The sequence below is a fragment of the Perca fluviatilis genome, chromosome 1 (assembly GCF_010015445.1).
Source record: "Perca fluviatilis chromosome 1, GENO_Pfluv_1.0, whole genome shotgun sequence".
Classification (NCBI taxonomy): Eukaryota; Metazoa; Chordata; class Actinopteri; order Perciformes; family Percidae; genus Perca; species Perca fluviatilis.
In genome coordinates, this window is record NC_053112.1 from 10675227 (window position 1) to 10700267 (window position 25041).

At 40.9% G+C, this 25041-nt stretch overlaps 1 protein-coding gene across 2 annotated transcripts in view; it reads left to right on the forward strand.

Annotated features, from left to right (window-relative positions):
* Positions 1-2112: 2112 nt before the first annotated feature.
* Positions 2113-25041, forward strand: part of cacna1ab (calcium channel, voltage-dependent, P/Q type, alpha 1A subunit, b) — a 223386-nt gene continuing 200457 nt past the window's right edge. For both annotated transcript variants that reach the window (XM_039794714.1, XM_039794706.1), the window contains exon 1: positions 2113-2472. The gene's annotated coding sequence lies outside the window, so the exon portion shown is untranslated. The remainder of the gene's footprint in view (positions 2473-25041) is intronic.

Genomic DNA, 25041 nt, shown 5'->3' on the forward strand with positions numbered 1-25041 from the left:
GTGTGTACTTGTGCCTGTGTGTGTGTGTTTTCTGAACCCCGGTGAGTCTCTGCAGTATAACACCTAGGTTGCTTTCTGCGTCCTTAAATGAGGTTAAACGGTATTGTACCTCTGCAATATTTGAATCCCTTGTTTGTGTGTGTGTGTGTGTGTGCGAGAGAGAAAGTATATGTATGGCTACAGGCTTTAATTTTCAGCAGGAGCGAGGTGTTATTATTGGACGTGAACGTCGGCACTGTTGGTGGGAAGATGCTGAGTCGGGCATCCTCTGTTGTCAAGCTGTCGTGCACGCACACACGCACGCACACACGCACGGACACACGCACGCACGCACACACGCACGCACACATGCACACGAGCACACACGCCGCACGCACACACACGATGCACAAAGACTGAAAGCCACAGAAATGCTAACACATGCACACATTCAAATGTTAGCGTGCACAGCAGTGTCAACGGTATTGTGAGGTGAGTTTTTTGGCTGCATCACAGCTTGATGTTCATTTTTTTAAAGAAGTCAGATCCCTGTGACACTGGTCCTGCAGCTTCAGCCTAGTCGCTTAAAACGATCCTAATATTTCTCCGTCGGCCTCCATAATCTCCTGCCTTTCTCTCTTGTGAATGGGAAAAGAAAATTGACTTGATAATTCAAAAACCTGCACCACTAGTGGAGGCTGAGGATCCCTGTCGATCGTCTGCTAAACTAAGCATGTATACATGTCTGTGATTATAATGGCTCATAACAATAAGATTGTTCCATTTATGTCATGTTTCGTTGGTAAATACATTCAGCCATGGCCAAATAGGATGATCATTTATATCTAAATGTATTGTTTTTACTTCATTTCAGACAATTTTGGAAACAGCTGTTTATGCATTTTAAGTGAGCATTGCATAGTGTGACAGTTGTTCGTATTGTATTTATTGTTCTAACAAGGCTTTTATGATGTGTCTTTTGAAAAAGAGATATTGATTTCAATGAGACTTTTACCTTTGTTAAACAAAGGAAAATGAATAAATGTACATATAGTACATGTTTATTTTCCACCATGGCCTGTAGTAGAAATTTGTCTTTGGTATTTGTCAAGTCAAGTCAGGACTTTAAAGGCCAAACTCACAAAATACTCCCGGAAGCAATCTATAATCTGTGGAATATATACACACTCCTCTCTCCTGAGATCCTCTATTCGGATAATAAAAAAACATTCAATGGGTTATATTGATATTCCTTCTGCAGAATAGACAGACGTGTGATAGGTGTCATTGACAGAAGTAGTAGCAGTCGAATTACATTACAGAATGACAATGCAATAATAACCTAATACACAGGCTATAGGCTGATATGAATCTATGTAGTAATCAACAAAAGTGCAAACCATGCAAGATATTTCAAGTATGGCACCTATCTGACATGCAGTATATCAACCTCTGAATTTGGTTGATGTGAATACAGATGAAGAATGAGAGGAGCTAGAAGTGTGAGGGAGAGACTTTCAGATGAGACAGAGAAAGCGTGAGGTTTATTAAAATGTACTTTTTGTTTCATATTGATTAATAACTTATATTTGCCATAGAATAGATTTGTAAAATGATATAAACCCATCCTAACATTGTGTTAATGTACATAGAACTGTTTCATTGAACTGAATCAAATTGAATCAAATTGAATTGAAAATGTAATTGAAAACGTGAGGGAGAGGAAGAGAGGTGGAGTGAGAGAAGTTGGAGGGACAAGAGAGAGAGAGGGAGAGAGAGGGTGGGAGAGAGAGAGGGAGAGAGAGAGAGAGAGAGAGAGAGAGAGAGGGAGAGGGAGAGAGAGAGAGAGGAGAGAGAAAGAGAGAGGGAGAGAGAGGGAGAGAGAGAGGGAGAGAGAGGGAGATAAAGGGAGACAGAGGGAGAGAGAGGGAGAGAAAGAGAAAGAGAGAGAGAGGGACGAGAGAGAGGGAGATAGAAAGAAAGAGAGAGAGAGAATGAGAACGAGAAAGAGAGAGAGAGAACGAGAAAGAGACAGAGGGAAAAAAAAAAAAAAAAAAAAAAAAAAAAAAAAAAAAAAAAAAAAAAAAAAAAAAAAAAAAAAAAAAAAAAAAAAAAAAAAAGAGAGAGTCCAGTGTGTGTGGCGGACGAGGAGCAGCCAGCGAACAAACCGAGACGTCCTTTTTAGAACAGCGTCACCACACGTACTCGGATACTCTGCTCATCTGGCATCGCAGTGACATTCATTGACCGGCGGACATCACTTTTGTCGGGATGTTCTGGATGTGAACATGGAGTTTTCCTCCCCTCCGGTGGTGGATACGCTGCTGTTCCTTCTCCGCCCGTGCAGTCCTCCCAGCACCGCTGACTGGTTTCCAGCCGCCTCCGCCACACAGGTGAGCAGGTCTGGGACAGCGGAGAGCCGGTGGGCGGGTCTGGAATCCCCGGAGACTGCAGGCTTGGTACCCGCTGGACAGCAGAGCACCTGACAGACAGGTAAGGTTGCGCGGCCCAGGGTCGAGACAACGGCTGCATTCAAAGCACTGGGGATAGTTGGGAATACAATTCAAGTGCAAGTTTTAGTATAGCCTATAAGCTTGTGAGTATGAAGAAGGCTAGTTTTACACCTATCAAGCTTAACATGTTATTTGCATGCGAATAACATGCGACTATTATAATATTAGTCAATATTAAATCTTATGATCCGGCCTATTGCGTCAAAATCTCATGCCTTTTTTTTCTATAGATCAATGAAACTTCTAATTTGGTCACAATGATACTTAAACTGCACACTAAACTAGCTTGATTTCATATGGTCTTTGGTCATTATGAAGAAAAAAAAATTAAGAATTATAGCTGCAAATATTAATAGATTAATCAATTAGTTGTCAATTATTAAATTTATCGCCAACTATTTTGATAATCTGTTTGAGTATTTATTTATTTTTTTTTTAATCTCTGATTCCAGCTTTTTAAATGTGAATATTTTTCAAGTTTCTTCACTCCTCCATGACAGTAAACTGAATATCTTTAAGTTGTGGACAAAATGAGATATTTGAGGATGTCATCTTGGACTAATCGATTCATCCCGAAAATAATCACGGAAGGCTTGTATCGTTAATTGCAGCCCTATTCTAAAAAAACATGTTAAAGTAATATTAGCCCATTACTTGGTAAACAGATTAATGATCGGTCACCCAACCAGCAGATCAGCCAAATGGGCATTGCCACTGCTTTGGAAGGTTTTTATACTTGGTGATCTTCTTTCATGACAAATGGCACATTGGGCCATTCAGCAACATCTCAGTGTTGGATCCAAATTAACAAATATATAATATGATATTTCAAAATCAGAATTTGATCCTCAATATTCATCTTATTCTTGAGCATTAATGAATGGTCAGATGTAACTGTGCAAGCTACATTTGGTAATATTGGGCATTAAAGGTCCAGAAATCAAGAAATAGTCCAAATGATCCCTGGATATGTTTATTGGCTTTTCAACTTTACATCTTTTTGTAAAGCATCTCAATATCTCAACATCTCAACACTGCCAATCAGTGTGTTCTCTCAATGGTAGAATCCAATCCAATCCACCTTTATTTATAAAGCACCTTAAAAACAACACTGTTGACCAAAGTGCTGAACACAGTCTATGAATAAACAATAACATACAACAGATGCACAACACAAAAATAATAAAATAATAAAAATAAATACAGCAATACAAAACTCAAAGTCAACCCTCAAACTGAGTTAAAAAAGCCAAAGAAAATAAATGAGTTTTAAGACGAGATTTAAAAACAGCAAGAGACTCAGTCAGTCTGATGTGCAAAGGCAGCTCATTCCAGAGTCTCGGAGCTGCCACGGCAAACGCACGGTCACCTCTGGATTTACGTTTAGTCTTGGGGACGACTAGTGCCTGGTCAGCCGACCGGAGCAAACGAGAGGGGGTGTAGGGCACGAGCAGATTAGACAGGTACTGGGGGGCCAGGCCATGCAGACATTTAAAAACAAATAACAGAATTTTAAAATCAGTGCGAAAGTGCACAGGGAGCCAGTGGAGTGATTGGAGGATGGGTGTAATATGGTCAAATTTTCTAGTTCCAGTTAAAAGACGAGCAGCTGCATTTTGGACTAGCTGTAATCGTGCCATATTTGATTTGCTAATACCAGTGTAAAGTGCATTGCAATAATCTAAACGAGTGGTGATAAAAGTATGGATTAAAATTTCAAAATCATGTCGAGATAGAACCGGTTTTACTTTGGCTAGTTGCCTCAGCTGGAAGAAGCCGGTCTTCACCACTGCACCAATCTGCGCATCAAGTTAAACGACCGTCCAACTTGACACCCAGGTTTGTAACCACAGGGCTAATGTGTCGGGTTAGACAACCCACGTCAACAGGAACCGCAGCAGCTGAATCACTAGTCAGCATAAAAATGGAACGAAACATTATGACTTCTGAGGATTGACCCAACAGGCAGCAGGTACATTGAAAAAAGTACAAGGACAGACCCTTGAGGAACTCCGCATGACAGAGGAGCCGTAGAGGACACAGCATCACCAACCTGAACTGAAAAGCTTCTGCCTTCCAAATAGGACCTAGTCCAGGCTAAGGCCAACCCCTTAATGCCCACACAGTTCTCCAGTCGAAACAATAAGATTTGGTGGTCGACTGTATCGAACGCAGCCGTAAGGTCCAATAGCAGCAGAGCAACAGTATCACCAGAGTCTGAAGCCAAAAAAATGTCGTTGAAAACCCTCAGCAGAGCTGTCTCAGTGCTGTGGGCTGACTTAAACCCAGACTGGAAAATTTCAGTTATACATTTGTCATTCAAAAATGTGCTCAGCTGCAAATAAACAACTTTCTCCATAATTTTGGAAAGCAAAGGGAGCTTAGAGATAGGCCGATAATTTGAGAGTTCAAGTCGGTCCAGACCAGGTTTCTTTAACAAGGGTTGAACAACTGCGTGTTTAAAACTCATAGGTACGACTCCAGTAATTAAACTGACATTAACAATATCAAGTATGCAGGGCGCCACTGTAGGAAAAACCTCTTTAAAAAGACGTGGGGGAATCAAATCATTGGGGGAGCCAGTGGTCTTCATTTGACCAATAATATTTTCTAAAAAAGGCAAACTAACAGGCTTAAACTGGTTCAAAACAGCAGAACAGGTTACAGAAATGCCAAGATCATACAAAGGTGGACCAATAAGGGGCCTAATGCTCTCCACCTTGTGGATAAAGAAGTGGAGAAACTCCTCACACACTTTTGATGGGTTCTCCAAACACTGGAGTTGTGGGACATTAAGAACAGTTTTGAGGGCATTAAAAAGAACTCGAGGATTATGACCATTAGAAGAAATAATGTTAGAAACATGCTTGGTCTTTTCAGCTTTTACAATGTTTTGATAAGAACGCCAACTCTAGAAGACTGTTAAAAAAATAAACACCCTTTCAAATATTACATAATCCAAAGAAATCTGCATGAGAAGAACTCCTGACCATTACTTTTATATGCCTTCGATAAGCCAAGAATTGTAATTTGTAAGGATGAGTTTCTATTTGTGGCCAGTTCCAAATTTGCAGCGTAGGAGTAAACCTAATTAGGAGCTTTTCAATGTGCCTGATTACAATTAATTAGTGTAATTATCAAGTCCTTAAAAGATTTAGGTCTGATAGTTTCACTTTCCCCTCCCTGTAAAACATGTCCCTCAAGCCTCCAAATTTTGACAAAATCAGAGCAGTTCATATCTGAGACTTTACATCATCTGAGGAAATTTGACTGACGGACAACTGAAACGCAGAACAGTGAGCCTCACAGGCCCTGGAGCAGCTTTATCTCCATGTAATGATAACTCTGTTTGCCTTTGCTCATTACTATTGATATAGGACCTACAGAGGAGGGAGAGTGGGTTATTCACTGCAGTATGCTGAGACCTTTGCACTCCTTATTGGTTCCTTGTTCAATGGATCGGGGAAAATTAAGCTTTTTCCACTTTTGAAAGTCTGTGTAAGTTGTTCATGATAAGTTCAACGGCTAAATGTGAAATATAAGGGAAGCAGGCAATGGCTCTAGAGTCCAGACAACTTTATCTGTGCTGAATGATTCTACACTCAGGTCAAGCACTCAGAAAATTTGTACTCATTTGTGCAAAAATTTCATTTTCCATCACTATTAATGTCAAAAACACGGACTTAAGAAGAACCTTTATTATTCCCACAGTTACTGTATTTAGCCTGGCCAAAGTAACTCCTACTAACCTCAAGTAGCCTAATTAAAAGCCATAATTGTTTTCTTTCGGACACAATGGAACAACATTGACGTACAGTATTATCAACTTTTAAGTTGATATGGTGAGCATGTTCTGTTTACCTGCGTGGTCCAATAGCCACTCTCCTTTTAACCTTGGGAATTATTTGCTGTGGTAGGCACTGTATTTTTTTTTTATTTATATATTTTTTTTAGATAATGTTTTGGGCATTTTTAGGCCTTCATTTCTATAGGACAACTGAAGACACGAAAGGGGAGAGAGAGGGGGAATGATGCGCAGCAAAGGGCTGCAGTTCGGAGCCGATTCAAGTGGTCTGAGAGAAAATGAGACTTCTGCACCACCTCTTGGCTCTGTTTTCAGGCTGTGTGTGACGGGAGACTTTGGTCAATCACAGGACATTTCAGAGAGACAAAGCGTTTCTATTGGCTGTTCCGGAGACTGTCTTCCCACGAAAAATGCTCCCATAGGTCATTTGTTCAAGCAGCAATTACGACTCATGTTTACGTTTATAGTGGCAGCACTCGTGATGGTCAAATGAAGCTTTGCGAACCACTGTCTTTATTTTCTGATCTCACTAGATGTTCAACAAAGGGTTGAAAACACACTGAATTGCCATTCCTTTAACCTTTTTCTTTGAACAGAGAGCGCCATCTAGTGAGCTCCGAAAATAAAGACAGTGGTTCGCGAAGCTTCACTTGACCATCACTAGGCAGCACCCTCTAGGGGCCATAGTAATTATGACGGGAGCAAAGCAGAAAGTAAGGTGACAGAGTATATTAGCGCCAAGTTCCGCGTAAGGAGGCAGGTTGGGGTGGTTGATGGGTCAAACAAACAGGACTCGTGTCCCATTTGAAAATAAAAGCAAACAGGGATTTTTTTTTTACTTTACGGAACAACCGGAACGAACAGAGCTATGTCACGTACAGCGTAACATGCTTAACCAGAAGTGTAGTAACGTCTGATTTTACCCAAACCACGATGTTTTTCTAAAGTTAAATGTGCAATATGAACTCGAAGTTCACGGAGGTTGCCAGGCTGAGACCGCAGCATCCACAACAATGTTGCTAGAAGGCTAGTCTCACATAGCCAGACATTACTCCACAACACAGTGGAGTAGCTAATGTTAGATGCTGGCTATATTGACATATTGTCATAAAAGCTCGTGCTCACGCGGAGTACCTAAATGACAGACACTATTCTTCGGCTTAGAATTATGATAGGAACCGCTAAAAACACAACAACCTCGCTGTCCCCTCCACCCGATGGACAGACACACTTCCTCGGCTTAGAATTACGGTAGGAACCGCTAAAAATACCACTAGTTTGCCATCCTCTCCACCCAACTGAACACACTTTATTGGCTTATAATTATGGCAAAAATTGCTAAACACACTGCAAACTCACGGTCCTCTCTTCCCGATTTACAGCCCCCATTTCTTGGCTTAAAATAACTCACCATTGTCGGCGACGGCCGTTGAACAGGCTACACGTGGCCGCTTGCCTGGTCCTCCAGTAACGTTAGCAGTTAGCAGGGTTAGCAGGGTTAGCATTGCGGCGTTAGCCAAGACCAGTCGGGATCACTTTATTGGCTGTGTCTCGAATGTTTTTTGAGTAACCAACTCAGGTACTCTAGCTATATAATTCAATGTGTGTACACAAATGTTGAAATGACATAAAATGCCCGTCCCTTGTAGCCGTGATAATTTAGCCTGAAGCTAACGCTTACCTGTTCAGGAGGAAATTAGCCAAGTCGGCGTCCTTTTGGGCTCTTAATCTTACATCTACAATATTTACCAGGGGTTTGTTACGTCTCTGGTCACGCAACTGTTTTTTTATGTTGGGTAGAATCTATCTCTATTGATTCCGTTTGTTTGTTTGCTGCTTTTATGGCTGTACTAACGTTACAGCTGTAGCACGCTGGGTTTACGTTTTTACACGTATATCTGGCAACCCAGCCTGCCTGTCAAACTGGGCAGTTGATAACAACACACAGGCCAAAACACAAACAGAAAATACCCTCACGGAACGGAAATTTCAAAAGGAGAAAATACTGGCATTAGCATTGTTGTCAGAAAAGATAGTATTTCAACTTAGCATGTTTCCTTAATATCTGATGACGCATTGGTGTCATTTTGGGATTTATTACAGTAAATATATTACATATTGGACCATTAACCAAGTAGTTGTGGTGCCCAAACAAAACACAAGTAGATTTTTTACCTAAACCTAACCAAACTGCGACCGTTTGACAACATTTGCAATGTGTTGAAAGCCGCGCCCATTATGTTCTGGACTGGATTTTGGAGGAATTGTTGTTCTGTACATGCAATGCCCGTGCAACAGAAAGAGGAGAGGGAAAGCTGCATGAAAACGTTTTAGGCTACTTCAAATTTTTTTTTTTTTGCATTCTACCCACTGCAGCTTTAAATGCTTCACATGTCTGCCGTTTGGTGCTGAGCGGGTAGAGTACAGCTGGCTGTGGCCTCTGGAAACAACGCTGATGAGAGACGTGAGAATGAACCAAAGCAGTAAAGTTGCAGGTTTAGTATACCAAAACAGTGAGCTTGATGTGGAAAACTACACTTTGATGAATTAAAGGAATAACTCGATGAGCCTCAGTTGTTCTTACTTGAATATATAAGTTAAAGCTAAAGTGCATAGTTTCTGTCACCCCCATGAGGAATTCTAAGTAATGACAATAAGACTGTCGGCGCGTCCACATGATACAAGCCTTCCACGAGGAGCTGATAGTCTTAATTAGCTTAGTAGCAACTCATTTGGCAATGGCTTGAATGTAATGGATGTTCGTTAATATCCAAAAGTTACTAAAGCTTTAATTACGACACAAATCTGATGTCAGAGAAGTTGTCTTGTTACAGCACGTATACATGGACACAGATATACCAAAATCATAATGTAAGAATACAATCCCTCCACTTTATACAGTATGTCCCACATCACATAGAATCACGTATAATCACATCACCGGGGAGGAGGTAAAACAATGTTGTGTAACCCTTGGGCCAGACTATTAACCATGACAAAGGAACATCTACAAGGTCTGTCTTAACTTACCTCTGGCACCAGAGACTTCCAAAATAAAGCATGCCAAGTGTGAAGGACTCTGAGGCCTCAAAATCCCAAATCATGACAATGCACTAAGCATATATCTATATAACAGAGCTTAAAGATGGTAACAAAAGAAGCTCTGTAGCTAAGGGGAGCAGAGGATAATTCTCTGTGGGTTTCTACTGACAGCTTTCACATTACACACATTAATGAAGCAGCCTGTTCTCATGAACCATTCGTTGATAAAGCTACGAAAAGTTAAGCACTGTAATTCGTAAGCATTCCACATAATGTTTTGCTGCATTCACTGCATTGATGATCGCTGTATAATTCACCCAGGAAATGTGTGTTCCTTAGGAGTGTTTTAATCCAAACCACAATCTTTTTCCTAATCTTAACTGGTTGTTTTGGTGCCTAATCTTAACTTTTGTCATGGTAGAACGCTCATATTTTGTTGACTAAATTTAACCATAATGTCCGCCGAAACGATCGGAAGCTCACGGTCCTCTGTACCTGGCTCAAAGTCACCTTATGGTAACTGAACCACCAACTACCGCTGATGGAGGTCTGTAGCCAGCGTCGCAAAGCTCTTTAGCGGCTCAAACAGCTAGCAACTGCCGCTCGGCGTCATGGAGCTCGTAGCCAGCCGGCGTCACGTGACTAGCCGGCGTTACGTGACCAGCCGGCGGTCTCCTAATTTCATAGGATGTCATACATTTTGGTGTGCAAACATTTTCGTACGATATCATATGGACCTGTTCATGACAATGCCTTGCATGATGCCTTGTCTTAATAAAAAAATGATTGGTGCAGCTTTAACCTAAACTGAACTTAAAGTAACCAAATATGTTTTGTGGGAAATTTTCAGATTTTCTGATAAAATAGATTAGTGTCATTTACAAAGAATAGATTAATCTAATTTAATCAGATATAATACAAATATTTGGTTTTCAACGAACTTAAGGGTTTGTTGAAATCGTATTGTGGAGATTAAATCCACACGGAGAGAGAACACAAAATAGAAATAACATTTTAATTTGGAAATGTACTTATCTGGATTAAATAATTATTGTATATGTTGTAGAAGGTAGGAGCTAAGGGGCGTATGTGAAGAAATGTAATAACACTTGGAGGTGTATATGTGTATTTATGTTTTAAGTATGCAAATTTTTGTTTTATGATCTAATATATTAAAATCATACTGTCCTGAGATAACTCCCGTTATGATTTGACACTATAAATAAAATTGAATTGAATTAATACAATATGAAATTGCGTCCTCTAGTTAGTAAGAAATTGTAAGCAAATCCCCATGGTGGAAGGCCTGAAATTGAATGAAAACAATTATAAAAAGAAAATCGTCCATGGAAATACAAATTATGTCATACTGAACACTCCTATTTAACAGCTACTAGAGAACATATAAATATATAAATAGCTGTAGGCTTGGTGTGTTCATTCGGCTCAAAAATAGTTTTAGCAGAAACACCAAAACACAGACGGCTGTGCAACCAAATCCACAAATCAAAACAACTGCAGGGAAGATATATTGCATAAAATTTGTCTTGCATGAGCCATGCTGGCTGATTGAAACTTCTTCATATCCTTTAGGGCTGCGGTGTGGTTCTGGAAAACCCTGAAAACAAACTGATTTGATGCCCATTAAAAGGTCATTTTAGGAAAGAAACGTAGGCTGAAAGCTTATTTTATATGCTTGTGGGCTAGCTGGTATTGGCCCTTAGCTCAAATTCAATATTTTAGACAAGAGAACAGCAAGGTGAGGTCAAACTGAACCGATACTTCACGTCTGAGACCATCCTGTATCTATAGAGAACAAAACAGCTCTCCTACTGCTGTTGGTGAAGAAATCTTCTTCTAAAGGAGCCAAGATTGTGATAGACATGCAGGTTTTCTCACCAGGCTATTATTGAACACAGCAGAGTGCTGAATCTGCCATTGGATGAGTGAGTTATGTAAAATCTCTATGGACAGATCTCTCGAAAGTACTACTGTACCTCTTAGCCCAAAATATTCCCTCTTCTCTCTCTGTTCCTTTCACTATTTTGACCTGAACCTGACATCAACGTAACATCACCAGATCTAAATGTTATTGAATCTTTACAGGGAGCTGGTTTCCTCCTGCTTCACCGCCCACAGAACCAGAGTTGTGGAAAGGATTAGAGTCGATCTGACAGATGTGTGCATGTGTGTTTGTGTCCTTGTTTACTAAATGCAATCTCACACCTTCACTCATGCCTGTTTGTTCTGGGTCATCTCTCTCCTGACCCTCCTGTCTCAGCACTCCATTTATCCACCTCTACGTCCCATTGTCCGTCAATCCATCTCAGTGTTTTCCATCCCTCTGTTTGTCAGCTATACTCGACTCAACAGAGCCTTATTAGCATGAGGCAAAGCAGCGGTGCTGTCAGAGTCTGTAACTGTCAAACTAAACTAACAATAAGCAGACGATGAAAAGTCAACAATGTCCAGCAACGGAGGCAAACAGAGATGAACAAGATGCATGCATTAAGTCCAAAAAAAAGATGGTGTAGATAGTGGATATGGGGCTCACGTCAGTGCCATGTTGGACTATACTTAAGATACTTGAGATTAATGATGTTGCAACTGATACCGTAGCTCAGAGACTGGTTTCTATACCCGGTGACGTCTAACCCACAGTGTCGGTGCTTTTTTTGTTCCTGCAAATATCTGGTGACTGGTAGTCTCAAGGCAATATTTCATTCAATCGCCTTGAGAGGAATGTGGCTATCAAATGTGTGTAAAATCAATCCTTTGTTCATGATATTATAATTAGAGATGTTCCGATACTGCCTAAAACGCTGGTATCAGTATCGGGAAGTACTGGAGTTTATGCACTGATCCGATACCACGTAATAAAGCCCTAAAGAAAATCGACGTTAAAGTAGTTTATGTTCTTTTTTCCGTTATAACTGACAGTCAAACTGGATAATAAAAGTTCTGTGGCATTCATTGTTTGTATTTGTTCATGTTTCACAAAGAGTTTAACCTGAGCCGGACAGACAAGATAGAAATAATATCACATCCATACAGGGATAGTAGTATACAATTGTTAAAACATAATAAAATATATGACACACTGGTATCGGATCGGTACTCGGTATCAGCCGATACGCTAGTTCAGGTATCAGAAACGGTATCGGGAAGCAAAAAATGGTATCAAGCCATCTCTAATTATAATGCCACGAGGGGCAATATTAGTATTTTAAAATGGGAAAGTGGGTTAACCGAGCAGAGGGCAGTACTTTTGCCCGTGTAGATCGTGGATGTATAATAAAACCGGTGTAGACTCAAACCACTTCCTAAACCAGTCATGAGGTTTGGAAAGGTATTTAAAAAAAAAAAAAAAGAAAAATAACTATAACTTTTTTTCTTGCTCCATAAATAAATGTTCTGCACATGTATTACAATACATGGTTACAATAGGTTACAATAGGCTTTGGATGTCATCAATGACGTCATTGGTCTAAAACGATACAAGCCTCGATACACACTTCACGGGAAACTTCTGGGATTTCTCAACACGCACTCCGTAGCATCGGCACAGAACATTACATCACTAGCTGAGACCCGTTCGGACCGTCCATGGGTTCACTGACAAACTGCTTCAAATGTCACCAGTCACCAGATATTTGCAGGCACAAAAAAAGCACCGACACTGTTTTTAGACGTCACTGGGTATAGAAACTGTCTCTGAGCTACGATATCAGTTGCAACAACATCAATCTCAAGTATCTTAAGTATAGTCCAACATGGCACTGACGTGAGCCCCATATCCACTATCTACACCATCTATTTTTTGACTTAATGCATGTGTCTTTTTTTATCTCTGTTTGCCTCCGTTGCTGGACATTGTTGACTTTTACAACGAGCTCTCCAACCTGAAGCAGGGGACACACTAAAGTCCCATAACTGCCACACAACCTGCTCTCACTCCAGCAGTACACGGTTCTTGGCTAGAAACTCCAGGGAGGGTAACACTGTTCATGCCAGAAGTGTTTTCCGAAATGTCATGCTTCAAGGGGCCCTCGGAGCTGATGTTTTGGGCGACCATTTCCCTGATGGCTGCTGTCAGCGTCCTGCTGCTATGACAGGAAACGCACACCGCACCTCGGCTCCTCCTGCTCATGTCGGCAACGCCACCACAGGCTCGGTGGCTTAGCCGCACCACACACCGACTTAGTTGTGTTCAGCCAATAGTGACACAATTGAAAACACACTGTAGAAAAGGAACGCAGCATGCCACCAATGTACCCGAGTGTCTTGGGTGTATATACAGTAGCTGTACAAGTTTAATTTGACGTTTGATATATTTTTTCATCCTGTGTATTTGATTTGGATTACATTTTGTTTACCTTTTTCTATTCATTTACCGTCCCATGTCTGGTTGAGTTTATTTCTGGCTCTCTGTGATCCAGGTAGGTCTTCCCACTCGTGTGACGTAAATCAAACGTGGTTGTCGTGGGTGTACCGAGCTCGGCGGTATAAACATGCTGCGTTCTGTCTTTTATGCAGCACAGTCGGTAAGGAAGCAGAAGTGAGTCAGTGTGTCGTGGCACCCCTTGGGTGAACCCCAAAGTAAATACTTCCACTGTGAGACACCGGCTGGGTTCAGCAGAGCACTAAAGCGGACAGCAGTCGGATGCCTGTTTGTATTTTGATGAAAAGAGGCACCTTACCTCCTCATCTGTTTTGTGTGCCTTTGTTGTTGAGGTCTGTCTCTGTGTCCATCAGTTATTTAGATTTATAAGCTACACTAATACCTCTGTCTCCTCTGCCGCCCCATCATTTTGGCTACCTCTCTCAGAATAATGGATCTCAGCATGTTGCCAGCTGAATTTATTAATGTCCAGAGCTAGTGTGGTGACTCACGGACACAGTTAACAATTTAATTACGTTTTCCCAAGCCAAATCACTTGATCTCCATTTGTTAATTGGAAACAGCTTTGTTTTTTTTTTAGCAGCGCCCAGGTGGGGTGATCTTCGTACAACCTGTTATGATGTTATAAGGGTTTGTCATAGAGTTCGGCCTCTGAATTAACAAAGCTGTTGAAACGTCTTTGCTAGCTTTCCACTTGATGAAAATGATCTACTGCTCATTATCATTTCTTTGTAAATTAATGAAGGTTTTATGGCGGGCAGTTGGTTGGGCAGTTTGTTTGTTAAACCTCCAACTACATGGTAAAGCAAGCAGGTTAAAGCAAGTCTGGAACACACACACACACACACACACACACACACACACACACACACACACACACACACACACACACACACACACACACACACACACACACACACACACACACACACACCTTTTCACAGTTCAGTGGTCCAAGATAAACCCTCTCACTTCATTTACTCCTCAATGTCCCCACCTGGGACATTTCTGCAGACATGTGATGTCCATTTTACTGTACAAATGACACAACTTACCCACCTGCTGAGGCTCACATACATATGTACTGTGTAATATTTATACACTAACAGGAGACTATGTCAGAGGTTTGTGTATATTGTACATTATGATACAGGAAATAAGTAACATTTTAAAGCTGAAATATTCTGCAAAAGATCACCCTCTAAAGCAGCAAGAGGTAATTTATGGCAAGCATCCAAAGTCCTGCTTGTGATAGCATTTCACCTTAGTGAGGTGAATTAAAATGTCATCAACCAACAATTTATTATACCCTTCCACAGAATAGTGTATATTTTCACAGGTTTAAAGAGACTATTGCTGGACTGCATAATTCAAGATACATAATATTTGTTGTTAGATAAAGTGACTGGTGTGACAAACATCACCTTGGGATAATACCTGCTCACAAGAAGCAATTTTTTGCAAGTCAAAAAAATACTTACTATATTTGTTTGGGTTGGTGTTTCCCCAGATAACCATGCATCATAATGTCACATATGAGTGGGGGGGGGAGGAGGAGACATTTTTAGGTTCTTGTTTTAGCCTCATAGCTGATGTAAGTGGAGGAACAGTGTGGCTTGTTAGCATTCACCTGCTCCTTGATGGATGTGGCAGTCACAGAGCTGTGACCTGAGAGGTCAGAGTATTTGGGGGGGTTGACAGGCAGAAAGAGGTCAGCGGCAGTCAGACAGGCAGAACATCAGGAGCTGTGTTTGGCTGCTAAACGGAAGGCTGGATCACTGTTATCTCTGCCAAATGAGTGACTGACCAAGTGGCTGCCAGGTCTGTTTGACTAATTTGAGTTAGTGAGTGACTTGCTGATTGCTGTGAACCATTGTATCTCGAAATGAGAATTTTGTCATTGCATGATTATTTTTGTCTGATTTTCAGACTTGGTGACCATATTGTTTCCACTCCGTTATGTGTAGGAAATTGACTTGAGACTTTGAGAAATGGACTGATAAATCTGGCTGCCCTAACATAATTTTTCAGCCAAAGAAACAAAGAGCAATGAGATCGACTGAACTGCAAAACTATTATTCATGGCCACAGAGCAGCCGCCACATAATAAACTCCTATAACAGCCTACTGAGTCTTATGTTTTATGTGTAAGACTCAGATTGCCACACAGTCAAAGATTTTAAAAGTGTGCATCCTGGTCATAGTTCAGTGATAAAATCCTTTTGCACCACGGAGCCTCTCTCCTAATTGGCTGCCGACTGTGCTGTCAGCTGCGGACATAGTCAATCACACAGGATGCCAGTAAATGAGGTTTGAAAAAAAAGTAGTTTAGCTGACCTTGCTGCATTTGGCACCGAAGCTGAGAGTGTCAAAGCAACGACAGAAATTTCCTTCCCTTCCCTTCTCTCTTTCAATTGCAGTTATTTTTGTCGTTCAAAAATGTATTGCTGATTGTTGTTTATTAATAACACACAAAAAAAGCACAGAATATTATCACTATTAAAACAAAGGTGATACTGTGTTTCTTTGTTGTATCACTGTGCCTGCGGGTAAGAGGCTGGTTAATTAGTTTGCAGGCTGGCTAAGTTACCGAGTCGGGTATGGCTGCAGCCTGGAGACCTCCCGTCTCATGGCTCCCGTCTCATGCCTTCCCGGCTGGTGCTGTCCCCGAGCTTCGACTTTACAAAATAAAAGCTTGCGTCTGGTCCGCTATGTCTTCGTACTTTGGTGTTTTGGATGTTTTTGAACAGTACGATAATCATGCTAATGAATACAATTATGTTTTCAGCAGATGTCTTGCACTTGGAGCAAAGCAGTTTTGTGTTATATGTGCGGTCGGAATTTATTCAGTTTGGAAAATCCCACGGTCTCTACAAAGCTGTAGCTCAAATTGGCTGGCTGACTAAACAGGGAGTGACTAGCAATCCTTTTTTTTTTTTTTTTTTTTTTGTATTTAAAGAGCGAATTGCTCCACAATATGAATACAGATTGAATATCACTTATTTTGTTGGTAACCGTTGTTGTATAATAACAATATTACACTTGAGGAGGCCTACACTGCAGTGATGTGCATTTCGGACCTCGAAATGAAACCCTCTCATGTAATATGGCTTAAACAAATGTCAACGTTAAACGCTGATGCAGTTTTAAATGTTTCATAATTTCTTATATTTCTTATCTAAATTTTAGATATCAGATCCCCTTCTAATGGGAGGCATGAAAACCTTTTTATTGTAGCCTACTCTTCTGTGGTCTCATATTTTATACTTGTAAAAGTGTATTAATTTTAGTATTATGTGGGTGGCTTCATTGTTGAGCTATATTTTTTTCAATTGGCATACATTTTTATGTCACGCTTATCCTTTTTTACTGTTATGAATTTGCAAATAAAGCATTAATAAAAAAAAAGTAAAGTCATCGCAGGTTTCATCAAATAAACAACAAATTTTAACATCAGGGAGACAACATTAACATCCACAAATCTGCCAACTATACTCTATGTATGGCTATCGTTAATTTCAGAGTTTAAACTGCGTTCAATCAATTGCATCATGCTCACTAACTTAACTGTGATTTCATTTAGAAAAGAATTCTCAATTTCGTATTCTGAGTTTACCGTTGGACACGCCCAGGCATAAGACGGGAGGCATGAGACAGGAGGTATTCAGGCTGCAGCCATACGCTCTTGAAGTTACCTGTTACGGTCCATGACTGTCACTTTAAGAGATGGTTTACATGGGTAGTCGTTAGCTAAACTATTGCTATGCTAGCAAGTTTCTACTGGTCTAAAGTGTATCAGTGTAGCAATGCATGGCTTGTGTGTGCATAGTGTCAGTTAAAAGTGTCTAGAGGGTCAAATAAAGCCAACTTATCGACTGGCAGCACAAGGCGTCCAAGTCCTAAATAAAACATGTCATTCAACTTCAGCTCGAATGACGGGAACTTACATCAGTTTCTAGCAAGCATTTACATGTGATAATGTGGGAAAAAAAGTAGGTTAGGACAGGAGCATGACTGTAATGTAGCTAGCTTATATGAAATTAGTTAAAAAGTAGATCCTTGTTGTGGTGGAGAAAGGAATGTGTCAACTTAAACTGGACTTGACAGCACAAGCTTTGTACCAGGTGCAAACCAGGTTTAATTAGTTCTGAAGCTGCAGCTAAGAGCCACAGTCATACTTTATGTCGTCATTGACTTGGCAAACTTTTCATGTTTCTAGTTTGTTCTTACACGAAATGTGCATCTATATGTGATAATGCGAGGACATATTGGTGGGACAGGACAGTAGCAGGACTGTCATGGTGGATAACACATTTTTTCTGTGATGGAGGCATCTGTCAACCTCTTTCGGTAGGACTGGACAGCTCATAACCAGGTGCGAACCAGACTTAGCATTTAGCTAGAATTAGCTAGTTTTGAAAAACCAGAGGTTGTGCAATACTCGGAGCTACAAATAGCTTTAGTCACTGACTTGGCTATTTTCCCATGTTTCTAGTACTTTCTCAGGACATTTCTGTATGATGGTGTGAGGAAAATCTGTAGACAGGAGCAAGACTGAAATGGTAGCTAACATGTAAGAGCTAACGGAGGCAGCTAGCCGGCCAGCAAAGTCACACTGTTTTAATTGGTTTGTGTCTTCTTATAATGATACAATGACAAACCATCTCTCCTAGAAAAAAATAAAATAAAAGATTATGTACACCTTTGTTTTCCAACACCCTTGGGTAATTTCAACATCGTTGAGCCGTTGGCCAGACCATCCCACGCCATCAGCGCTAGTCAGTCCTAATTGTTGGCTGTGTGGCTGATTCAGCATGTTAAATCTGCTTTGGAGCTCTTGCACTGTAATTAACATGAATTTGGACTAACAACAGCTCATTTGAAATTCATGATTACTATTCACTGTTGTATTGATGCTATTATCTGACAGAAACAAGAAAAGTTTACGCTACAGGAAACAACTTTTAATCGTTTTTGTGTTTAATTTCTCTGACTGTAAAAGGAGAGTTACTTGGATGTTTTTTGTGAAGATTTTTTTTTTGCATCCCTCTCGAATTTGTTATGTTTATTTATTATATATGATCATTTTTTTTTATTGTGAAGGCAGTACATTTATCCATTAATCCTTTCAGGATTAACAAACATACTGAAGACTATTATGTCGTAAAGATGCTGTCATGCACTTGGGCGCAGCTGTCAAGTAAAACATCCTCTCTTGACCTGACACATGCAAAATATCTTCGCCAGTCAGCTCTTCCCCCCGCTGAATTCTCAATCCTTACTGTATTGAAGAAAAGGCGTTTTTCACAGTACATTTAGATAAATTATGGCCCAAGTTGCTGCTCAGGACTGCTTCAAGGGTAGGAAAGGGTTTTAACTCATCTATTTCCCCTGGCCAGATTTTCCCGGCGCAGCTCAGGGATTCAGTTCACTGACCCTCCAATCAAAATCCTGCTTCTGTGACTTTGAGGCATTGCTCTCCGTTTCTCTTCCCTGTCCCTCCTAAATGCACCAAACAAATGCTCCCTTTAGTCGGTTCTGAAACAGCTGTGTATCTGGACACATTGCAAGTAACACATCATTATGATCACACTCCTACCTTATGTTTAGACAGCTTAAAGGAAGAGGACAAAATAGCGAAAAAACACTCCATGAAAGAAAATATTCTGAATTAAATCACAATTACAAATTCAGGGTGAGTCATGTTCAATTTAGGGAGCCGTCTCATCTCCACTGTTTATTGGTGTCACGCTGGAAACTGAAGGTTCCGACGTCAGTGATGTTTCAGGGCACAGCAGGGTGAATGAATGTATTCAGTTAAGTGTGTGTGATAACACTTCCTTGCCTAATTACTAACTGAGCACTTTCATTACCAATATCTGTGAAAATTTCCATCATGATTGTGGGCTCTGTGTTTCTAAAATAGCGGATTTAAAACGTGAGCTTTATTTTAGGTATTTAAAAGGTTGTTCTACTGTAGGTGTTCACACTGCAGCAGACTGTGACTAACTAATGTGACATAGGCCTAATGTACATTCAATGTTTCTTTGCTGAGCATGAGCACAAGTAAGCCGTTTGTAGCCTCAGTCTGGACAAAATCCAATTTAAGAATCGTGCAACCTACATGCCACTAGGATTTAAACGCCGAAATAGTTTTTTCAATCAGTGTTTCACAATCAATTTTTTTCAACAATTGAAAGTGAGGATAAAACCTCCCTTATTATTCAGTCAGGGCAAAAGCTGCAAATGCAATGCAGATAAAAACTCAAATGCTGTTGGAAATTGACAGATGGCACAGCCTGATTGATTATGTCATAGCAAACTTTCTGTTTCTGCATTTGACTAATCGATTAATCATCGTACTTTTTCAGCACTTATCTTATCTTGTTAAGCAATTAATCATGGTGCTTGCTACCTGGTCCCCAGTTTCACACAGTCTAAAAGATGTTAAATAGTTGAGATCTCCAGTTGTAGATGCAGTGTGTGGCTGTGAGGCAGGGCTTTAGTTGCCCTCCTCCACCACTTCTCTGTACAGTAGACCTACAGCATGTCAAGTTGTAGTAGTTCCCTGCTAATCCAGACGCGCAGAAACCTCCTTGTCTCTTCTGCTGTCAATCCCACGGGGGGGGGGGAGACGAAGAGGGACACAATGGCTGAAAGCGAGAAAGGATTTTGCTCCATCTGTCGGCTCTTTCTCTCTCGGCAATTAGTCATTCCTCCACTCGTGTCCCCTAATCTCTCCCACTCTTTCTCCCTCATCCTGGCTCTGTTCCATTTATTAAAGTGCTCTCTGTGTATGTTTTATGCTTCAGTTTCCTGTTTTATTTTGTAGTCTGTTTTCTCCCATGTCATGTCTTGTTTTACTTCCTGCCTTGTGTTTTCCCGCCTTTGTGATTGTCTGCCTGATGTGTTTCACCTGTTCCTGAGCCCTTGTGTCACCTGTCCCTTGTTTCACCCTCGTTACCGTGTGTATTAAGTCTCTGTGTTGTCTTTGTCAGATCATTGTATTGTGTGTGAGTGTAAGTAAGTCTACCCCCTTTGTCTCGGTGTTCCAGTTTTTTTGTGATTCCTGAGGCCTGTACTACGAATCAAGATCAACATGCCCCGGATTTCTTTCAGTTACCCAGCTTCACCTAACCTAACAACCGCGGTCCAGCATAACCCGTGTCACGACGGCGGTTAACAACTAATTCAATCAACTCAGGGTTTCCCAATCCAGCGACGCGCGCGTTCACATAAAAGAGGCGGTGTTTACACCACAGCACGACCAATCGCAAACATCTACCAGAGCCGCATATTTTACATAAGAAGAGCAAACTATAATTCTACATAAATATGAAGAACACAGACACGGTTTTGCAGGCAAAATGCAATACAGTCGCTGCTTCCTAAAACAGGAAGAAAGCTGACAAAAAAATAGCCGACGCTGTAAATGCATAAATCACAACTCTTATCAATATCACTTCCCCATCAGTCAGGCACAAGATCTGACCATAATTACACTTGTGCGTTCGATAAAGTCATTGCTTTAGCCTATTATTTCAGTTGCAACCCTGGCAGCGGAAGTGATCGTGACAGCAAATAAAAAATATAAAAACATAATTCAAACAGATGTGCTCATTGGCGACGCACGGCTCAAGATGCCGATAGCTTATATGTAATTCCCTCCCATTAAAATCTATATATTTCATAAAAATACCCATCAGTTAATGTTAACGGGGTTGTCGGTCTCTAAATGTTTTAACTTTTATGAGCCCATCTCTCTCTCTCTCTCTCTCTCTCTCTCTCTCTCTCTCTCTCTCTCTCTCTGCACACCGAGCTCCACCGGATCTTCAAAGAACGGTGACGCCGTTATCAACCGAGTATTGATTGGTCGGTAGGCGGTGCTTTTACACCGGTTGATCTCTGATCTCCAACTTAACCTGCTCCCGACCAGGTTAGGTGTTCAGCTTAAGTTACCACGGCGATTGAACCCGGTAACAACCGATCCACCGTAGTGGTACAGAAAACCCTGGGTTGAACCTGAAGTTACCTCGTTAACGCCAAATCCTGCTTCGTAGTACAGGCCTCTGGTCTTTTGGCTTCCTCGACGTTTTGGAACTATTTTTGCCTGCTGTCTTCAGGACTCCTTTTCTTGTATCACTTTTTATTTTATTAAATGCTCAAGCTCACCACTGCCCTGCTGCCTCTGCATTTCTGGGTCTGCCATTTCTCTAAACCCTGACTCTCTCCATCATGCCATCGGGCCTTTGGGGTAAATGCTGGTTGTGTGTGTTTTTTTTTTCCCCAATGTCTCACTTTTTTCTTCCTCTCACTCACCCTCTTCTTTCCTCTGTATCTGTCCATCTCCCCTCAACCTCTCCACCTCGTTGTGAGTCCTCTGTCCTCCGTGTTAGTTCTCTAGTTTGCCCTTGATCCTGTTATGTGCATAGTCCTGAGTTTGTGTGCTCTCTGCTGCTACCACTAATACAACGAGACCCATGTTATTTAAGCCCTGCGGCACACACACACACGCACACCCTCAATCACCCAACAAAGTCCTTACCATAGCAGTATGTCTCATCATTGTACCTGCAGTGTGTGAGCGTAAATCTGTGTGTGTGCGCCTGTCTCTGTGAATTAGTTTTCGCTTTACACCATGTCAGGAAGAAATAATGTGTATTGCACTCTCAGCAGATAACTGTTGAGGAAAAATGCTGTTTACAATACATTTGCGCACACACACATACACACACATGCACAGACACGCATGAAGACACACACATGCACAGAAACAAAGGTTTTTTTGCAATTACGTAGTAAAACTCATAATGTCAGGTTAGCGTCATTACTCTTTGCAGGCGTTTAATTAAATGTTTCCCCTTTATCTTTCACTCCACCCTTCTTTTCTTTCCTCTGTTTGTCTCCATACCTCATTGTTGCGTGCCCTCTGCATCTGTATTGAATGTCTGGTTTATTAATGCGCCCCCTCTCTGTGTGGAATCATATTCTTCACCTACTCTCACTCCTTTTTTTGTATTGTTTTTACCAAGGGCAAGAAAAATGAGTTTACTTTTTTTCAGACTGTACCCTCTGGCTTGTATTTACTTCTAACTTATAAAGTTGAGAGAGCGTGCAAAGTGCATAGCTGCCCAAAAAAAAAAAAAAAATCAACATTAGTAAGGAAAACTGAAACTGAATTGGATTGACTTGAATTCTTGCCATAGCAAGTCAAGTAAATCAAACCACTCAAGAACTGGAAAGAACTGAAATAGACATTAATTTCTACAGAAAAGTTTAAGACACAAAAACATCTTGTCTCTTTGTTACAAACAGGACCATTTGTGTGTTCTGACCTTGAGTTCACTTGCGTGTAATATGTAATATCTATCTATCTATCTATCTATCTATCTATCTATCTATCTATCTATCTATCTATCTATCTATCTATCTATCTATCTATCTATCTATCTATCTATCACATTCTAACTAATAAGAAGCAGTAGGCAGTCTTAGTCTAGCGCCGGGGACCAACTCCAATTGTAATGCCAGTAGGCCACCTAAGTCAAGGGCAATGGCACAGCAATGTCTTTATAGTGGAAAGAAACTGGAGGAAGCCCAGAGGAGGAAGCCTGTGCAAACACGGGGAGAAAACGCAAACTCCACACAGAAAGGCCCGGCCCGGGGATCGAACGCTTTCTCCTTGCTATGCTAACCGCTGAGCCACCATGGACTAGATGAGCTAGAAGTTCTCAAGGGTTTAACTAAAGGAGACGACATAAAGAAGTTCATAGTTGCTGATAAATCCGATCCCCGCCACCACCCACCCCCAAAAAAAGCCTGTCCCTGTTTTACCAGGACATTTAATTACAGTACAACTCAAAGATAAGTTCCAGTTAGCTGTCAGAGTGTCTGGACCAGCAACCCTATCTCCAGAAAAGACATTCACAACCCCACCAGGCCTCTCAGGAGATCAGGCAGAGGCCTTCTAGCTGTACCCAGAATTAGATCCAGGTCCAGGTCAGATACTGTGGTCCTCCTCTATGGAACAAGCTGCCTGAGGTCCATCACAACTGTGTGTGTGTGTGTGTGTGTGTGTGTGTGTGTGTGTGTGTGTGTGTGTGTGTGTGTGTGTGTGTGTGTGTGTTTAATGTGTATGCTGTTTTTAATGTAAAGCACTTTGGGTTTACATAAACATTGGGTTTTAATAAAAGGAGCTATAAAAATAAAATTGACATTAACATACAGCAATAATATCCATCCCACCTTATATTCAGTTAATAGTACAAAAACGGTTGTAAGGCTGCTAAAGCTTTGTAGTGGGTGGTTTTAGGTGGCTTATAGGACAATATCTGTTATGTTGTTATTCTTTCTCGTGCTAATGCCAAAATCTTTGGAAGCACCTTGTCCTCTTACTGAACAAGTATTATCACATTGTACACTTTGTTATGATGAGTAAACATTGGATTTAATGAACTGTTTCCATTATTCCCTCCCTTGTTCACCTACCCCTCTTATTTTTTCACCAAGAGTCAATTTTCTTTCGTCCAATCTTTAATCTCTAAATCCCTCATCCTATTTCCCCTTTTCTGTTTACTTTTTCTCCAGAGCCTTCCTTCCTCCTCAGCCCTACTGTCCCTACACATCCTTTCATTCCATCCTTTTCTTCAAGTTTCCATTCACAAATGTACTCTTTGAACTCATTCCCTCCTGACTGTCCCTCTCTACATTCAGGATTGTGGCTGTGGTGATGTTACTTTGACACAGTCACAAAAAGGCTACAGAAAATATATTTGGTGCAATAAAGCTGCAGCAGGTTATTTATCATATTGATTTTATACCAGAAATAATCCGATAATAAAGTCAGCGCTTGAATATTATGAGTTGTACGTATGACTGAAGGACTGCAGCTGATACAATGAAATGCTGAGTTCTTGGTTTTTTCCACAGAGGCCCCAATATACTCCAACGAAATTTCATTTAAACTTGTTAAATGAAATCCATCTGTCCTGTGTCTGTGAGCAGCATTCTAATTTAAAGCTGCAACTCTCAGTTTTGTCATTTTCCAATCCTATCAAATCTGACTTGAAACCAACTAGGTCTTACAGTCGTCCGAGCATGGCTAAAGGGAAATTTCAAAGCAGTCATAGCCTTATCCAAGCTGCAATCCACTGCCTCCCTAATCTCTCTTCAAGAAGTTTGCGCACACTTTAGGCATTCAGGGTGTTGCACTTGGTCGCACACATGATAAGTCACAGTGACAATGATAAGTAGTATTCTGCCTACGCTCATAACCCTCCACCAGCGGGCCAATCGCTGCT